General features: G+C 47.0%; 1 protein-coding gene across 14 annotated transcripts in view; it reads left to right on the forward strand.

Annotated features, from left to right (window-relative positions):
• Positions 1–5,147: 5,147 nt before the first annotated feature.
• The window catches only part of RALGPS1 (Ral GEF with PH domain and SH3 binding motif 1), a 275,034-nt gene continuing 263,699 nt past the window's right edge, over positions 5,148–16,482 (forward strand). For 3 of the 14 annotated variants that reach the window (XM_047701131.1, XM_047701141.1, XM_047701133.1), the window contains exon 1: positions 5,149–5,527. The gene's annotated coding sequence lies outside the window, so the exon portion shown is untranslated. Of the gene's footprint in view, positions 5,528–5,574; positions 5,595–5,959; positions 6,051–16,482 lie in introns of those variants that run through there. The other 11 variants (XM_047701130.1, XM_047701143.1, XM_047701144.1 and 8 more) reach the window with 9 other exon arrangements.

The raw sequence follows: 16,482 nt of genomic DNA on the forward strand, positions 1-16,482 counted from the left end.
GAAGCATCCCATGCCATTATGCAGTCTAAAGGAGGTTCAGTGAGGCTGCTGGGGAGTCCTTGAACCAAAGATGATTACCAGAGGAGTCCCACGGCCACCTTGGGGCAGGCCGGCATTAAAACCCCTGCCATGGTCCATCATTGGGTACAGCCCATATGTACTGAGTGTAGCCCATATGTAGTGTTGCCTTAGTGCAAATGCTTTTGGGTTTCATAATGTAGCAGCTGGCCCTTGGTCAAATAAGCTCCCAATGGTGGGAGGTCTACTAGGAGCATTCTCCTGGCCACCAGGAGAACTTTTCCTTAGGAGAACCCTACAAGATAGGTACTCTAAACATTATCTTCTGATACATGAGAAACCTTTCTAAGGCCATATAGCTGGGAAGTGGCAAAGCCGTCATTATTTTCTAGAACTGACTGAATTGAAAACTTTATTCTCAACCCCTGTTCTTCCAGTTTCCCCTCTACTGCCCACATCGATAGCTGCTTCCTCTTTGGGGCATCTCCCCATTGCCACTGCTATCTGTACCTCAATGATGGCATTGTTTTCTACACCCTATCCTTTGCCTCCTGGTGCCCCCAAAGACACAAGCCCCCAGGATCTGGAGGAGTGCTGCATTCCAGAATCCTTGCTGTACCTGGGCATGGATGGCTTCTGCACAGAAGCTGCCTCTTGGGCACCATCTTGGGACAGGATGGGTTGTGCCACTGTATGAGTTATGCGTTCCTACATTAACGATTTTATCACAAGTGGAACAGCTTAAAACAACTCACATTTATTCTCTCAAAGTTTCTGTAGGTCAAGAATCTGGCTCAGTTTAGCTGGGCCTTCTGCATCAGGGTCTCACAAGGCTGTAGTCAGGATGTTGACTAGGGCTCCAGTGTCATCCAAGGCTTGGTAGGGGAAGGGTGTGCTTCTAAGCTCCTGTGATTATTGGCGTCATTTAGTTCCTTGCAGGCTTCTGGACTGAGGGCCCCAGTTTCTTGCTGGCTGTTGGCTGGAGGCTGCTCTCAGTTCTTTGCTGAGTGGTTTTCCCTCTAGGGCAACTGACAATATGGCAGTTTGTGTCTTCAAGGGCAGCAGGAGAGTCTCCCAGCAAGATGGGTCATAATCTTATGTAACATAATCACATACATCCTAAAAAACTTTCATTATTCTACTGGTTAGAAACAAGTCAGATCCTCCCTACATGCAGGAAAGGGGATCATGAAGGCCAAGGACATCAGGAGGTGTAGGATGTGGGGGCCATTCTAGAGTCTGTATATCACAGCTTCCCTATTGACTAGCATCTCTAATGAAAACAGCTCTTTGAACCATCCTAAAGCTTAACTCTCCATGAAGTACAAGTCAAGACAGAGGCACTGGCCTAGGAGATTGCCACTTGATGACTTCTCCAGGCCTCCTCTTCTCCGGTGGTTCAAAAGTTCTTTTCCCTCATTGAGAGTGACTCAAACAAATGAGATGATGAGAGCACCCCACCAGTGTGAGTACACATACACACCAGTGTATCACACGTTGATGGTAGGCAATCCAAACTCTACTGGCTGCAGCTTGGATCCTCTCATATTCTGTTACATTCTGTTTGAGCATGGGAATGACATGATTGATCAGACTTTATGATAACTGAATTTTTGAATTTTTATTTTTTAAAGATTTATTTATTTTTAATGAGAGAGTGGGGCGGTGCAGAGGGAAAAGAAGAGAGAGAGAGAATCTCAAACAGACTCCCTGCTGATTGTGGAGCCTGATGTGTGGCTCCATCTCATGACCCTGAAATCATGACCTGAGCTCAAATCAAGAGTTGGATGCTCAAGTGATTAAGCCATCCAGGCACCCCATCATAACTTTTTTTAAAACAGCTTTATTAAGATATATGGTTTCACTTACTTGTGGGACATAAGGAATAGCAAGGTGGACATTAGGAGAAGGAAAGGAAAAATGAAGGCAGGGAATCAGAGGGGGAGACAAACCATGAGAGACTGTGGACTCCGAGAAACAAACTGAGGGTTTGAGAAAGGACAGGGGTCAAGGGATGGGTTAGCCCAGTGAGGGATATTAAGGAGAACACATACTGCATGGATCACTGGATGTTATATGTAAACAATGAATCATGGAACACTACATCAAAAACTAGTGACATACTGTATGGTGACTAACATAACATAATAAAAATAATAATAAATTAAAAAAATCTTTAATCCATATACTATATAACTCATCCATGAAAAGTGTACAATCCAATGGCTTTTGGTATATTCACAGAGTTGTACAACCATCCCCACAATCAATTTTAGAACATTTTCATCATCTTAAAAAGAAGCTTCGTGTGCCTTAGCCATTACCCCCAATTCTTCCATCCCCCCAGCCCTAGAAACCACTAATCTACTCTCTGTCTCTATAGACTTGCCTGTTCTAGACATTTCATATAAAGTGGAATCAGATGTGATCTGACTTCTTTCATTCAGCATATTGTCATGGTTCATCCTTGTTGTAGCATGTATCATAACTTCACTTTTTTTTTAAATTCCCTTATATGGATATGCCCCATTTTAGTTATCCATTCATCTGTTGATGGACATTATGTTATTTCCACTTCTTGGATATTATGAATAATGCTGTTATGAATATTAATGGACAAGAGTATAGACGTATGTTTTCTTTTGGGTATATATCTGAGAGTGGAATTGCTGGGTCATATGGTAACTCCAAGTTTAACCCTTTAAGCTACGGCCAGGCTGTTTTCCAAAGTGGCCGCACCATTTTGCATTCTTACGAGCCGGGTATGAGAATTCCAATTTCTCCACTCCTCACCAGCTCTTATTATTGTCCATCTTATTTGTTTTAGCCATCCTAATGGGTTTGAAGTGGTATCTCATTGGAGTTTTTTTTAAAGATTTTATTTTTATTTTTATTATTATTTTTTAAAGATTTTATTTATTTATTTGTGAGAGAGAGAGAGGGAGAGAGAGCAAGCACAGGCAGACAGAATGGCAGGCAGAGGCAGAGGGAGAAGCAGGCTCCCTGATGAGCAAGGAGCCCGATGTGGGACTCGATCCCAGGACGCTGGGATCATGACCTGAGCCGAAGGCAGCTGCTTAACCAACTGAGCCACCCAGGCGTCCCAGATTTTATTTTTATTTATTTGAGAGCGAGACAGTGAGAGAGAGCATGAGAGGGGAGAAGGTCAGAGGGAGAAGCAGACTCCCTGTGGAGCCGGGAGCTGCATGTGGGACTCAATCCCGGGACTCTGGGACCACGACCCGAGCCGAAGGCAGTTGCTTAACCAACTGAGCCACCCAGGCGCCCCTCAATGGAGTTTTAATTTGCATTTCCCTGATGGCAGGTGATAGTGTGGAACTTTTCCACATGTGCATTAGCCATTTGTATATCTTCTTGGGGAACTATCTCTTCAGATCCTCTTCTCATTTTGCAATTGGGTTTACAATAACTTTTTGATGTATTGCAAAGAATATGTTCACCGAAGAAAACTTAGAATCTATGCACAAGCATAATAAAAATAATAAATGCCATTTAGCAAGCGTATATTGCAAACACTGTCCTAAATGCCTTCCGTGCTTGCTCTATACCCAGAGGTAGAAAGAAAAATAACTAATGGGGCGCCTGGGTGGCTCAGTGGTTGAATCCTCTGCCTTTGGCTCAGGTCATGATCTCAGGGTCCTGGGATCGAGTCCCGCATCGGGCTCTCTGCTCGGCGGGGAGCCTGCCTCCTCCTCCTCTCTCTCTCTGCCTGCCTCTCTGCCTACTTGTGATCTGTCAAATAAATGAAAAAAATAAAATCTTAAAAAAAAAAAAAGAAAAATAACTAATGTTTACTGAGCTCCTCTTAGTTACCAGGCGTTCTTCCACATAGCATCTCATTTAATCCTCCCAATGGCTTTTCTGATTTTCACCAGACTCAGTTTCAACAAAGAAACTGAGTCACAGAGATATTAAGTAACTTGCTTGCCTGAATACAGCTAGCTGGTGGCAGAACCAGAGTTTGGACTCAGGTAACTGTCTCTCCAAGTTTTTTTCTTTTTTTTTTTTAATTAATTTTTTAAAAATATTTTATTTATTTGACAGAGAGAGACAAAGCAAGAGAGGGAACACAATCAGGGGGGAGTGGGAGAGGGAGAAGTGGGCTTCCCGCTGAGCAGAGAGCCTGATGCAGGGGCTCAATCCCAGGACCCTGGGATCAGGACCTGAGCCAAAGTCAACCGCTTAATGACTGAGCCACCCAGGTGCCCCCAGCTTTTGCATTCAACCACAGCCCTGTGCCTTTCTGAATTGAGAGGCTTTGAGCAGAATCATTGCAATACATTGTCTTTTTGCTCTCCTGAAGTAAAATAAAAGTATCTTCTTTGATGATTATCATTTTCTTTGTGCAAAATGGCAGAAATTTCCCTCAGAGACCCCTGAAGACTTAGAAATGGTTTAATTTCCACTGATTTTTCTTTCTTTTTGATTGCTTCTCCTTTTTCCTCTATAAGCTTTGGGAAACAGGAACCAAGTCTTTCCATACTCTGATGGTGATTCCAAATGAATGTGAAAATTGCCAAAATGACCTTCTCCATGTTTGCATGCTCAAGAATCAATCAGAGTAAGGGAGGACGGAGGGGGTCCCCACTGTGCTTCTGGACTTCCACAGTTTCACAGATTGTCTTTGCAACTCTGCGACCGGAAGCAAATAACTTCACCTCCCTGCCTACCTCGTAGTGCCTGGCGGAGTAAGGGATGTGGGAGCAGGGGGACTAGAGGCAGACTCATTTCCCCGCTTTGCACTTGTGTGGTCTTGGGCAAGTCCCTTCACCTCGTGGGGCCTGATTTTGCCCAGCTGTAAAGTAAATGGGTAGGACCCCAGGCTCTCTGAGGTGTCTTCTGGCTCTGACGTTCTCTGTTCTGTGCCTGCCTCTGAGTTGTAAAGAATGAACATTAAGGTGATGTCTCTCACAAAACCGTTTTTTGTTCAAAACGGTGAATCCTAGGTAGGGTTCTCAAGGGGAAATTGCAAGAGGCCTGGATGTACGGGGAATAAGATGCACTGGTATTTCTAGGAAGGAGATGGGCGTGGAGGGGCGCTGAGAGGGGTGTGCGGACCGCGGAGCATCCTTACAGGCTGAGAAGGCGTCCGCAGGCTAGAGGGGAGGCCGGGGCCAGCGAGGACCAAAGCTGCAGCGGCTGCGCACTGGCGCGCCCAGCCAGCCGATTTGCGTGTCTCCGCCTCTGCGACGAGCTGGTTGGGTGCACTGGTCCGGCGCCGCAAGCGCATTGGCTGCGCGGCCTGCCGCTCAGGCCCAAAGAGCGGACGGTTCCTACTGCGGCTGGGCACCGGCTCCGCTCCCGCGTCGGCCCGCGCTCCAGCTGCGCCCGGCCCGGCCCCGGCCCGGCTCGGCCCGGCCCCGGCCTCCGAGCGAAGGCGCCGCTGCCGCCTGGGCCGCTCCCAGGGCCATGAGGAGGCGGCGGCAGCCACTGCGGCTCGCGTCAAGGTGACCGGCCGGGACTGCGGCGGCGGCGGCGAGAGCGGGCGGTGAGAGGAGCGGCCCGCGGGGAGGGGCGGGGCGGGGCCCTGAGGGCCGGGCCGCAGGGAGCTGCAGGTGCGGGGGGCGGGACCCGGAGGGACCGCTGGGCCGGGGAGGGGCCTCGGGGCGGGAGGCGGGGCCAGAGGGGCAGGGATGGTGTCGGGCGGGTTCAGGGTCGCGGGGGGCCGGGCGGAGGGGCCTTAGGTGGGCTGGTCCGGTGAGGGGTGGGTAGGAAAGGCAGCTAGTGAGGGGGTGGAGGTGGAGACAGGACGCAGGTGTGGGGGGGCGGGGCTGGTGGAGGCAGTTGGGCGGGGCAGAGGGGGGCTGCAGGTGTGGGGGCGGGGCCAGGTGGGACCACGGATTTGGCAGTGGGAGGGGGCTGCCAGGTGAGGCCGGAGCTTCTGGAGAGCCCCGGCCTGAAAAAACCACAGGTGCAAAGGGCGGGGCCAGGGAGACCTGCAGAGGCGGGGGGCGGGGCCCCGAGTGGTTGCAGGTCCGGAAGCGGTGCCCCAGGTGTGGAGCGGGCGGAGGGTGAGTGGTCCCTGGAGAAAGGGACGCAGCCCTCTCCGTTGTCTAGGGATTTTTGGGGTGGGCTCAGGAGCTTTGGGCTCTGAAGATTCTGGAGGCTTCGAGGGTTGCTGCCGGGCCAGAGGGGCTGGCCAGGCCTGCCTGTGCCTCTCCTGAGGCTGATTTGGGTGTCTGCCGCCCCGGTTATTAGGCTGGCGGCTTCTCTGCCACGCTGTGCATTAAGTGGGGCGCGTCGTTTTTCATATCCCTGTTGCTGGGGGCATGACTCGATTGGGGTCGGCGGCTGGCATCCTTTGGATGATTAGAAATGTGGTTGAGAAATGTTGCTTGCTGGAAGGGTAGTTAGTGTGAAGCTTGAAGGGTCCTGGTACCAGATGCTGCTGCAGTTCTTAGTAATGGCAGTCTCCAAAAGACTGACATGGCAGCCCGGTGAGGGGGAAGAACAGAAATGAGGGCTCAGAAGCTTTTGCCTCTGTGTAACCCCCAGAGAGTCTTTTAACTCTCCAAGCTTTGTGTTTTCCTTTGCAAAACGAGCATCTGAGCATGGACCGTCATGCTACCTGCCTTGTGTGCCTCCCAGGGGCCCTGTGAGGATAGGATGGAAAAATGCTTACCGAGCAAGTGCTGGGGTAAAGTTATGAGTCTCCTTCCTCTTTGCCGATGGGGATGTTGGATTCAGGGACTGAGGTTTTTTTTTTTTTTAAAGATTTTATTTATTTATTTGACAGAGAGAAATCACAAGTAGGCAGAGAGGCAGGCAGAGAGAGAGGAGGAAGCAGACTCCCTGCTGAGCAGAGAGCCCGACGTGGGGCTTGAACCCAGGACCTGGGATCATGACCTGAGCCGAAGGCAGCGGCTTAACCCACTGAGCCACCCAGGCGCCCCAGGGACTGAGGTTTTAAAGGGGAGGTTGGATTTGGTGTATTTCTAATTAGCAGACCATTTTCTTATTTGAGTTTGGGATGAGGTTTGTGGCAGAATGTCCCCAAGAGACAGTCTCGGATCTGACTTGGATCAAGACCTCTGAGGGAGCTGTGGCAGGGAGCAATGGCAGGTGGAAAGTGAGGAACATTTGTTTGCTGACCTTTAGACCCCAACCCCATTGAGGACTCTGAACTGGATCATAACGCTTAGGCTTGAGCCTAATTTCCCCTCCCGATCCAAGTAGGAACTCTGATTTTACCACATTCCAGGAAGAAGACCCAAAAAAGAAGGGGATGTGAGAATTTCACTAGCTTCCTACAGGGGCAGGGAGAAGAAATGAAGCTGAGAGGGCTCTCTCCTGTCCTGAAGATGTCCTGTACCCATGTGTGTGACCTTTTGGCACACAGTACCTCTATTCACTGGCAGTTTGACCATTCCAAACTGTCATTTCTCCTACCTGCATTGCATGGACTGAGACAAGGCAGGAGGAGGCTTCTCCTACACTGGCTTGCATTTTTCTTTACTTTAGAAGCTATGAAACTTTTAGAGGCCAACCACCATGGGGCTGACCTCTGTCCCTGCCACTCACCTGGTGTGGCGGTGACCCAGTGGCATCATGGGATGGGATTTCAGGGACGGGTCCTTACTGGGGCCTGTGTTTATATGGCAGGCATCCAGAAGGTCTAGAAGCAATATGTCCGATGTCCCTTTCTGTCCTAGCAGAAACTGTGTAAACGGTTTTCAGAGATTGCTGCCCTCTGGATAACCATCTGTGGGTTCAAAGGAAAGCCCAAACTTGGTGGCACACAGAAGTTAGAACATACATTGAATAATGAGGGGGTCAGCTTTTTGATTGTTATTATTGGAGTGACAACATCCAGGGTTGAGAGAGAAACTTCATTAATGGAAAATATTAAAACCAAGGCTTTCTGTGATCCAGCCCCAGTTTACCTTTTTATTTTTTAATTTTTTAAAGATTTATTTATTTATTTATTTATTTGAGAGAGAGAGAGAGAGAGAGGGAGGGAGAGAGTATGAGGGCGGGGAGGGGCAGAGGGAGAGAGAGATTCTCAAGCAGACTCCACGCTGAGCCTGAGGTGGGGCTAAAGCTCAGGACCCCTGCGATCATGACCTCAGCTGAAATCAAGAGTTTGACACTCAACTGACTGAGCCACCCAGGCAGGCCCAAATCCCCCAGACTACCTTTTAAAATCGATTTTCCTATTCAGTAAGGAGGGCGAAGGCTCTGGCTTGCAAGTCAGACAGGTCTGTGTTGGAAGCCTTATGCACCAGTTTCTCAGCTTCTCAAAGTTTTTTTCCTTATTTGTGAAGCAAGGATAATCATGCCCACCTTGAGAGGTTATGAAGAATAAATGACCTAGGTTATGTGAAAGCATCAGATATCAGGCACTGAGTGTTAGAGTACATTTCTCCTCGCCCTGCATGCTCATCTTTCAACACCACTGAACAGCATGAAGCATGTAGGGAGAGCAGGACTGGTAATTCTGAGGCCTTTACTTCTTACGTAACCTTGAACAAATCCCTTCCCCAGTCCTCCATTTTCTAGGTTGAATGAGGACGGTGTTAGACTACGAACATCAAGGGTGGTCCTTGCTCTGACATTCTTCTCATTAGCATGCTGTCCATATTTTCCTGAAAGGCAGGAGGGAAGAAATTAATGACCTGTTTAGTTCTCTTAAAAAAAAAAATCTGTCTAGCACTTTGCCTAGTATACAGTAGGTGCTCATTAAATAGTTGTTGAATGGGGCGCCTGGGTGGCTCAGTGGGTTAAGCCGCTGCCTTCGGCTCAGGTCATGATCTCGGAGTCCTGGGATCGAGCCCCACATTGGGCTTTCCGCTCAGCAGGGAGCCTGCTTCCTCCTCTCTCTCTGCCTGCCTCTCTGCCTGCTTGTGATCTCTCTCTGTCAAAAAAAAAAAAAAAAAAAAAAAAAAAAGTTGTTGAAGGAACAGATAAAGGAGTTTAGGAAGAAGGTGTGGCAAATTGCCCCTGATGCTTCTATGTATGTTGTATCTCTGTCTTCAAAATTCTATTGATTTATTTGCCAAAACATTGCAGCATTTTATTGAAACTGGTGAACCTCAGCATAGAAGACAAAAGCTGTTTCACAGTCCTGTCTTACCACAGATTAAGTTCATCCAGTTTTTGTTCATAAGCATACATACTTTCATGGTTGCTGTTATATGTATGTGAGCATATGAGAGAGGCTTGGCAAAAAGTGGTGTCTTTAAATGGTGTTTTTAATTTAAAATTTTTTTAAGAAGTAAAAAAAAAAAAAAAATCACACATGGATTCTCTTTTGAAAGGCAAGTAGTCCAGAGGGGAACAAATTGTAAAAAGGGTCTTTCTTGCCTCAAGCTGCCAGCCCTTTTCCCTAGGGGCAACTACTATTACCATTTTCTTGTTTATTATATATTCTTTCTCTTACACAAAGAATAGTGTCTGTACATACTCTTTTTCCTTAGTCTAGTCACTTGATCTGTTTTGGAAATTGTTTCAACGTTGGAAAATATTCCAATTGGTACATACAGTTCCTTCTTTTTTTTTTTTTAAAGATTTTTTTTTTTTTTTTTTTTTTTTTTTTTATCTGACAGAGAGAAATCACAAGTAGGCAGAGAGGCAGGCAGAGAGAGAGGCGGAAGCAGGCTCCCTGCTGAGCAGAGAGCCCGACGTGGGGCTCGATCCCAGGACCCTGAGATCATGACCCGAGCCGAAGGCAGCGGCCCAACCCACTGAGCCACCCAGGCGCCCCCATACAGTTCCTTCTTAATAAATGTTTTTGATTGATGTTGTAAGCAGTTTTGTCCTTATGCCCCCCACTCCTCCCCACCATGATGTTTACTCAGTACTGGTGAGCAGTCATTGTTGAGAAGAGTAGTAAGGGACATCCCTTTTTCTTTTCTGGGAAACAAATGGCTTTGGTCCCATTGAACAATAGATTACAGGCAATCCACGTATCTGGATGCAAGGCAGATGACAGAAAGAGAAAGGAAAAGGGATTTGTTTACTAGTAATTGAAAACTGATTTTCCATTCAGCCCTTGACTCAAAGTTCAGCTGTTACTTACTGGTTGCATGACTTGGGACAATGTCTCTAATCTCTCTGAATTTTACTTTCCTTATCTGCAAAATGGATGATGTTAATAAAGTCTGCCTTTTGGAGTTTTTGTGTGGAAGAGATGAGATCATGCATACCAAGTACTCGCAGCGATAGCAGCTTGTAGTAGATGCTCAGGACGGGGTAGCTGCTGTGTTGTTAAAAACCGGATGGAAACTCTTCTCTTCTTTGTCAGGAGGTATTTACTGGGCAGTTGAGGGCGAGCCGTGGGCAATGCCCAAAGTCCTTGCCCTTGAGATGCCCACACACTGTGCAGGGAGACAGGCACACAAGCCACCTATCGTAGAACAGCATGGTGGGCCCGATGTTGAGGTGGTGACCAGTATGGGGGTCGCTCAGGCTGGAAGCAATGACTTCTCCTCCGGTGATTTGGGAATGGCTTCCCAGCTCAAATATCCCCTCCTTTGTGAAACCTGCTCTGTTCTTTTTGGCACAAGTGACCACTCCTGCTTGTGTTCCCTTGACTTTCATTGTGTGCCTGCCTTGGTCGGAGTGTGCGTTGTGTTACGGCACGCGTTGCTTTATGTCTGCGGCTGCTCCCTGCACAGGGAAACTCTCCTGCTTTCTTTGCCGCTGAGACTTCAGGGTATGTTCTTTTTGGCCATTGTGATGGACCTCCTCTCCATCACGGCCGCTGAATGTTGGCAAGCTCTTACTGATAAGCTGTCAGGTCTCTGGTGAAACCCAGTCTCTGGGCTCTGTTCCTTCACTTTCCAAGTATTTGAGTGCTGACTCTGAGACAGGTGTGTTTGTGCCATACACTAGCTATAGGCTTTGGGTATGGCTGGTGATACTTGTCCAAAAAGTCTTGGAGATGGGAGAGAAAAGAAATATTTCTCCAGAGGCTCCAGGACAAGAGGGGGAAGCAGATAAAAGCATGACTCTAAAAATGAACTGCTCACACTGGCTGAAGCCCGCCTTGCCTTTCCTCAGAAGAATGGCTGCTCATCCTTCCCTTGGAGTGGGGTTGTGGAGGAACAGGCTCACGGGAGCTGAGTAGGTGGTATGTGGATTTTGACCGGGGGTAGTGGGCAGTTGGTTGGGTGGGTTCTGTGAGGGGCATCCTGGGGCATTTTTAGGGCCACTTTCTTAAAAGGAGAGGGGGTTTTACTTCTTTTATGTGGGCAATCACTCACCAGCCTTGCTGAGTTCCTGCTTTGTGCTAAACCCTTTGCTGGATGCTGGGCATATGGAGATGAAGGAGTTCTGTGCCTGCCTTTGAGGAGCTCATGGTTGGTGGAAGAACCACATGCAAACAGAAGGTGACCAGAAGGCGACTGACTATGACAGAAGACCTTGAATGAAATGGCCAAGCAGATTCATGCTCTGGAGCCAGGCAGACCTGGGCTCAGATTCCGGTTCTTCCATACACAAGGCCTTGGGCAAGTGTCTCCCTCTCTGTGAATCTTGGTGTACTGGTTTACTGAAGATTCAGTGAAATGATGCAGTGGAATGTTTAGCATGGGGCCTGACAGAGAGTTGACGCTTACAAACTGCTCATGGTTCTTAGCCACGGTTCTTAGGGAGCACTGAGAAGCACCTCTTTGTCTGTTTTCTCTGGGTTCTAGTGTGATGGTAATGGTGCTAGTGGGGTGGTGAAGGTGGTGGTCACGATACCCGAGAAACCAGCTCTGAAATCACAAAATGCTCAAGGAGTCCTAGGGACACCCCTCATAGGCCCTGTTGGCCGCAAGCTATGGGTTTGTCCACACGCGTTTCCTCCTTTTTCACATGAGCTCTTCCCGAAGGTAGTTTCCCACCCTGCACCATTGTGAGCACTTTGTATTCTTTGGGTCGCCTGCGCTGATCAATTCCATGACTTTTCCCCAAGAGGAGGCACAAGCCAGGCTTATTTCATGTGCACTTATGGAGGAGAGCAGAGGCCATGAAGACCCAGAATGGCAAATCATCCCACGGTATTTCTGCCGAGTTTTAGTTCTTTATATTCTTTATAGGAGATTTATTTCCTGACATCAGAGTGATAGGGCAGAGCTTAAAGACTCTGGAGTCAGGCCAGTGCGGGTCTGGGTCCTGACTCTACCACTCACCTCTCATGCCTTTGGGCAAGTGACCACTCCTCTGTTTTCTTATTGATACAGGAAGTGTGATGGCACTTACCTCAATTCCTGAAAGGCTTCAAGGAGTTGATGCAGAATGGGTCTTAGCATAGGGTTCATACATGAAAACCCAGTAATCATGAGCTGGATTAATGTTCTCTTCAGCCATTGTTAGAGGGCCTGTAGGATGTTTTGGGGGGCTATTAATTGTCTATGAAAGTTATGTGAGTTATTGCACAAGGAGTATATTAAAACTCAGATGTCCTTGGTGGCAGTGGCTAGTAGGAACCCCCAGGTGGCAGGCAGAACTCAGCCTTTTTTTTTTTTTTTTTAATTTTTTTATTAACATATAAGGCATTATTAGCCCCAGGGGTACAGGTCTGTGAATCGCCAGGTTTACACACTTCACAGCACTCACCATAGCACACACCTTCCCCAGTGTCCATACCCCCCCCCCCCCGGCAACCCTCAGTTTATTTTGTGAGATTAAGAGTTTCTTATGGTTTTTCTCCCTCCCGATCCCATCTTGTTTCATTTATATTTTTCCTACCCTCCAAACCCCCCATGTTGCCTCTCAACTTCCTCATATCAGGGAGATCATATAGTCATTGTCTTTCTCTGATTGACTTATTTCGCTAAGCATAATACCCTCTAGTTCCATCCACGTCATTGCAAATGGCAAGATTTCATTTTTTTGATGGCTGCATAGTATTCCATTGTATGTATGTATGTGTGTGTGTGTATATATATATATATATATAACATCTTCTTTATCCATTCCTCTGTTGATGGACATCTAGGTTCTTTCCATAGTTTGGCTATTGTGAACATTGCTGCTATAAACATTTGGGTGCACGTGCCCCTTCAGATCACTACATTTGTATTTTTAGGGTAAATACCCAGTAGTGCGATTGCTGGGTCGGTAGGGTAGCTCTATTTGAGGAACCTCCATGCTGTTTTCCAGAGTGGTTGCACCAGCTTGCATTCCCACCCACAGTGTAGGAGGGTTCCCCTTTCTCTGCATCCTCTCCAGCATCTGTAATTTCCTGACGTGTTAATTTTAGCCATTCTGACTGGTGTGAGGTGGTATCTCATTGTGGTTTCAACTTGTGTTTCCATGATGCCGAGTGATGTGGAGCACTTTTTCATGTGTCTGTTGGCCATCTGGTTATCTTCTTTGCAGAAATGTCTGTTCATATCCTCTGCCCATTTCTTGATTGGATTATTTAGAACTCAGCCTTTGTTGGGACTACAGATGCAAGCCTTGACTCCCACAAAAGCAACTGGCTATTGGTGAGTGAGAGGATGGAGTAACCCTGAGGGTGGGCCCTGACTCCGGCTGGTCCGGGAAATGAAGGCTGCTTTCCCAAGTTCTTTCTGTTCCTTGTTTTGTGATTCCATGTAAATAGAGGGTCTTTAATGTGAACTAATACAACATTATACTTTTCCTCTTTAGGATTTAAATATTTCTATTACAAGATTTTATTTGAAGGTTAAGACAATTACTTGAGTAATCAGAAGAAATTTGTATGTTTGGCCTCAGTCAGAGTTTTGTTTGAAAATCATCTTATTAGAGATGAAAGAAAGATTAATGAATGTAATTAAATTCGTGTTTATTGAATGCAATGATTCTCACTCACTCTTGTATAAGATTGATAACTAGGTCAAGAGAAATCTGTGCTTTTGATACATTTCTGAGTAATGAAATATTTATGGAAAACAAGTTAATAAATTCAGGAGAATATGCTGTCTCTTTTTGTGGCACTAAAGTTTGTTATGTGGAATTAGTGACTTTCACTATTTTGAGATATTTTTGTGTGTGTGTCCCTTCTGGGGCTGTGTTTTGTCTTTCCTCTAGGCACCGTATCTCCAGCACTTTCGGTCCACTAGCATTTGTAGATTGTTCCCCCACAGGCTCCCACGGCACCCTGCTGTAGCATATAATAACACTGTGTGACAAATGATGACTTCCTGGTGACCCTACCCCTCCCCCCCTCACTTTTGTAGAGGAAGAGCCTGCATTTGTTCTTGCCATATCCCAGACCTAGCCCAGGGCTAGTACAAGGCAGCCAGAATGCTCTGAGCATGTCATTCCTTCTGCTTAAAACCCTTCAGTGGCTTCTGATTTCTCTTAGAAAAAAGACCAGATCATCCACATGGCCTGCAGGGTCTAAGAGGATATGCTCAGTGGTGTGCTGCTCCGTGATGTGTATCTCCTGTGGTGCAACGTAATGCAGTCGGGTCAGATCGTGGGCTGGGGCTGCTTTGCTCACTGTCGGGGCCTTAGTGCCTGGAATAGCACCTGGAATGGAGTGGGTCCCCCGTAAATGTCTGTTGAATGAACAGCGGAAGTAGATGGTGAGTGTCCAGTAACTGATTTGAGTCTAGAAAATGGAAGGTTGTTGGATCTGAGGTCCCTTCATTGTAAAATATCTTAACACTTAACAAAGTCTCTTGACACCTGTTTTTTTCTGCTTCATATTGATTCCTGCCGGGCCGTCTCTGAAGTGGGCCGTCTCTGAAGTGCCGAGAAGATGGAAGCTCAGGGAGAGTAAACAGATGCCCACCACGTAGCAGTGGGAGAAGCAGAGGCACCCCAGGGTCTGCTTCAGGGTGTGGTTTCTGACAGTGGAGGAGCCATAGAGGAGATAAGGAAATAAGGATAGGGATTCCTTGGAAGAGGTACTTGTCATAGTTTGTCTTGGTTTTAGTTATTTTAATTTCCTGATAACTGAACTTAAGGAGTTGGTTTGAAGTGATGGGTTTAAGGTGTGGTTTCCATTCTAGAGAGGAGGAAACCCTGATCTCTTATTGTAGGTGGCTGAAGTACTTAATTACTTAAAGTAATTACTGACCATGTGCTGATTGGTTGACAACTAAGATTAGAATTTGTTCCTGTTGGGAAGCTTTTTGATAAGATTGGAAGTTACTTGATGACTGATCTGTAGCATTTTTTCGTTCTTTCAAAAGATGTGGCTTCCGGGCTTGCCGCAGTTAGCTTATTCTCTATCTCTGCTGTCCCGGCTACAGGGCTCTTTCGCAATGAGCACGGCTGTGGCCTTTGCACTTGTCAGATGTAGTATCTTGTCTGTCCTGAAAGTTAGAGGGCGTTGAGGCCACTCTTCCCACCTTGCAGCTGAGGGTGGGGACTTTGCCAGGGCTTCATACTCAGGTGTCCTGATTCCCTACCCAGAAAACCTGTGGACTTTAGCCCATCCATGTGCACCTTGCACTTTCTTAACAACTGCCTGCGGGTCATATAACTTTGCACATAGACCATGTGCATGGAGAAGCATTTATCTCTGATGAAAACCTCTGCGTCAAAGTCCTTTGTTGAATCAACAGTGTGAGTGTGTGGGAAGAGGGACTGAGGCGTGACTTAGTGTACAGCTCTGGGATCCAGAGGTGCTGGCTGGCTGAGAAAAGGCAGTGCCTTTCTGGTCTGTTGGCAATACGTGTCTTGATCTTAGGGAGCTTCTTCATCTTCTTAAGGGCCGAGAGATACTTGGAACCTAGTTTTATTGGTATAGCCAGTATCCTTGTGGAACAGAGAGAACAGCGTGGTATTATAGAAAAATCACCAGGTATGAAGTCAGAATGCCAAGTGTGTCAGTTTGCTGTGACACCTGCTTTCCAAGTAAACAGGAATATCCCTGGTGTGTATGCATCCTTTCTTCAGTAGGAAAACCATAGTTTTATCCTCTTCTTCTTTCTTTTTTTATTAAGTAATTTCTGTGCTCAGTGTGGGGCTCCAACTTGCAACCCCAAGATTAAGGGTTGCATGCTCTACAGACAGAGGCAGCCCCATGGAAAGCTACAGTTTTAAAATCTGAGATTGCTTTTCATGGGTAGAATCAGCGTAAAGAGAGCTGGATGATATGGAATTGCTGTAGCAATAATGAAAGGAAGTCATATTCCCTGTTACTGCCTGTCTTCCAGTTCGTCTCTCTGTCCATCCATCCGTCCATACATCCATCATCCATCCAGTTCTGTTCAGGGTCTGCTGAGTCTATGTGAGGCCACAGTACAGGAAAAAGATGGGTCTGGTCTTGCTATCTTTTAGCTCATAATCGAGTAGCAAAGTTAAAGAAGTATAAAAATAAGTACAAAAACAATAACAAACAAGTATAGAAAACATTAATTACAGCATTGACAATGGCTACAGAAAAGGATTACAGGGTATGTAGAGGCTGTAAACAGGGCAGTATTGGCCGGGAGGCCCAGAGTGGCTTCCCAGAGGAAAGACTGGTTAGACTTGACCAGGTGAAGAGGTGGCAGCTGCATGGTCACGGTCCCCACTGGGGCAAGGGCATGGTGG

Source organism: Lutra lutra, chromosome 13 (genome assembly GCF_902655055.1).
Source record: "Lutra lutra chromosome 13, mLutLut1.2, whole genome shotgun sequence".
NCBI lineage: Eukaryota > Metazoa > Chordata > Mammalia > Carnivora > Mustelidae > Lutra > Lutra lutra.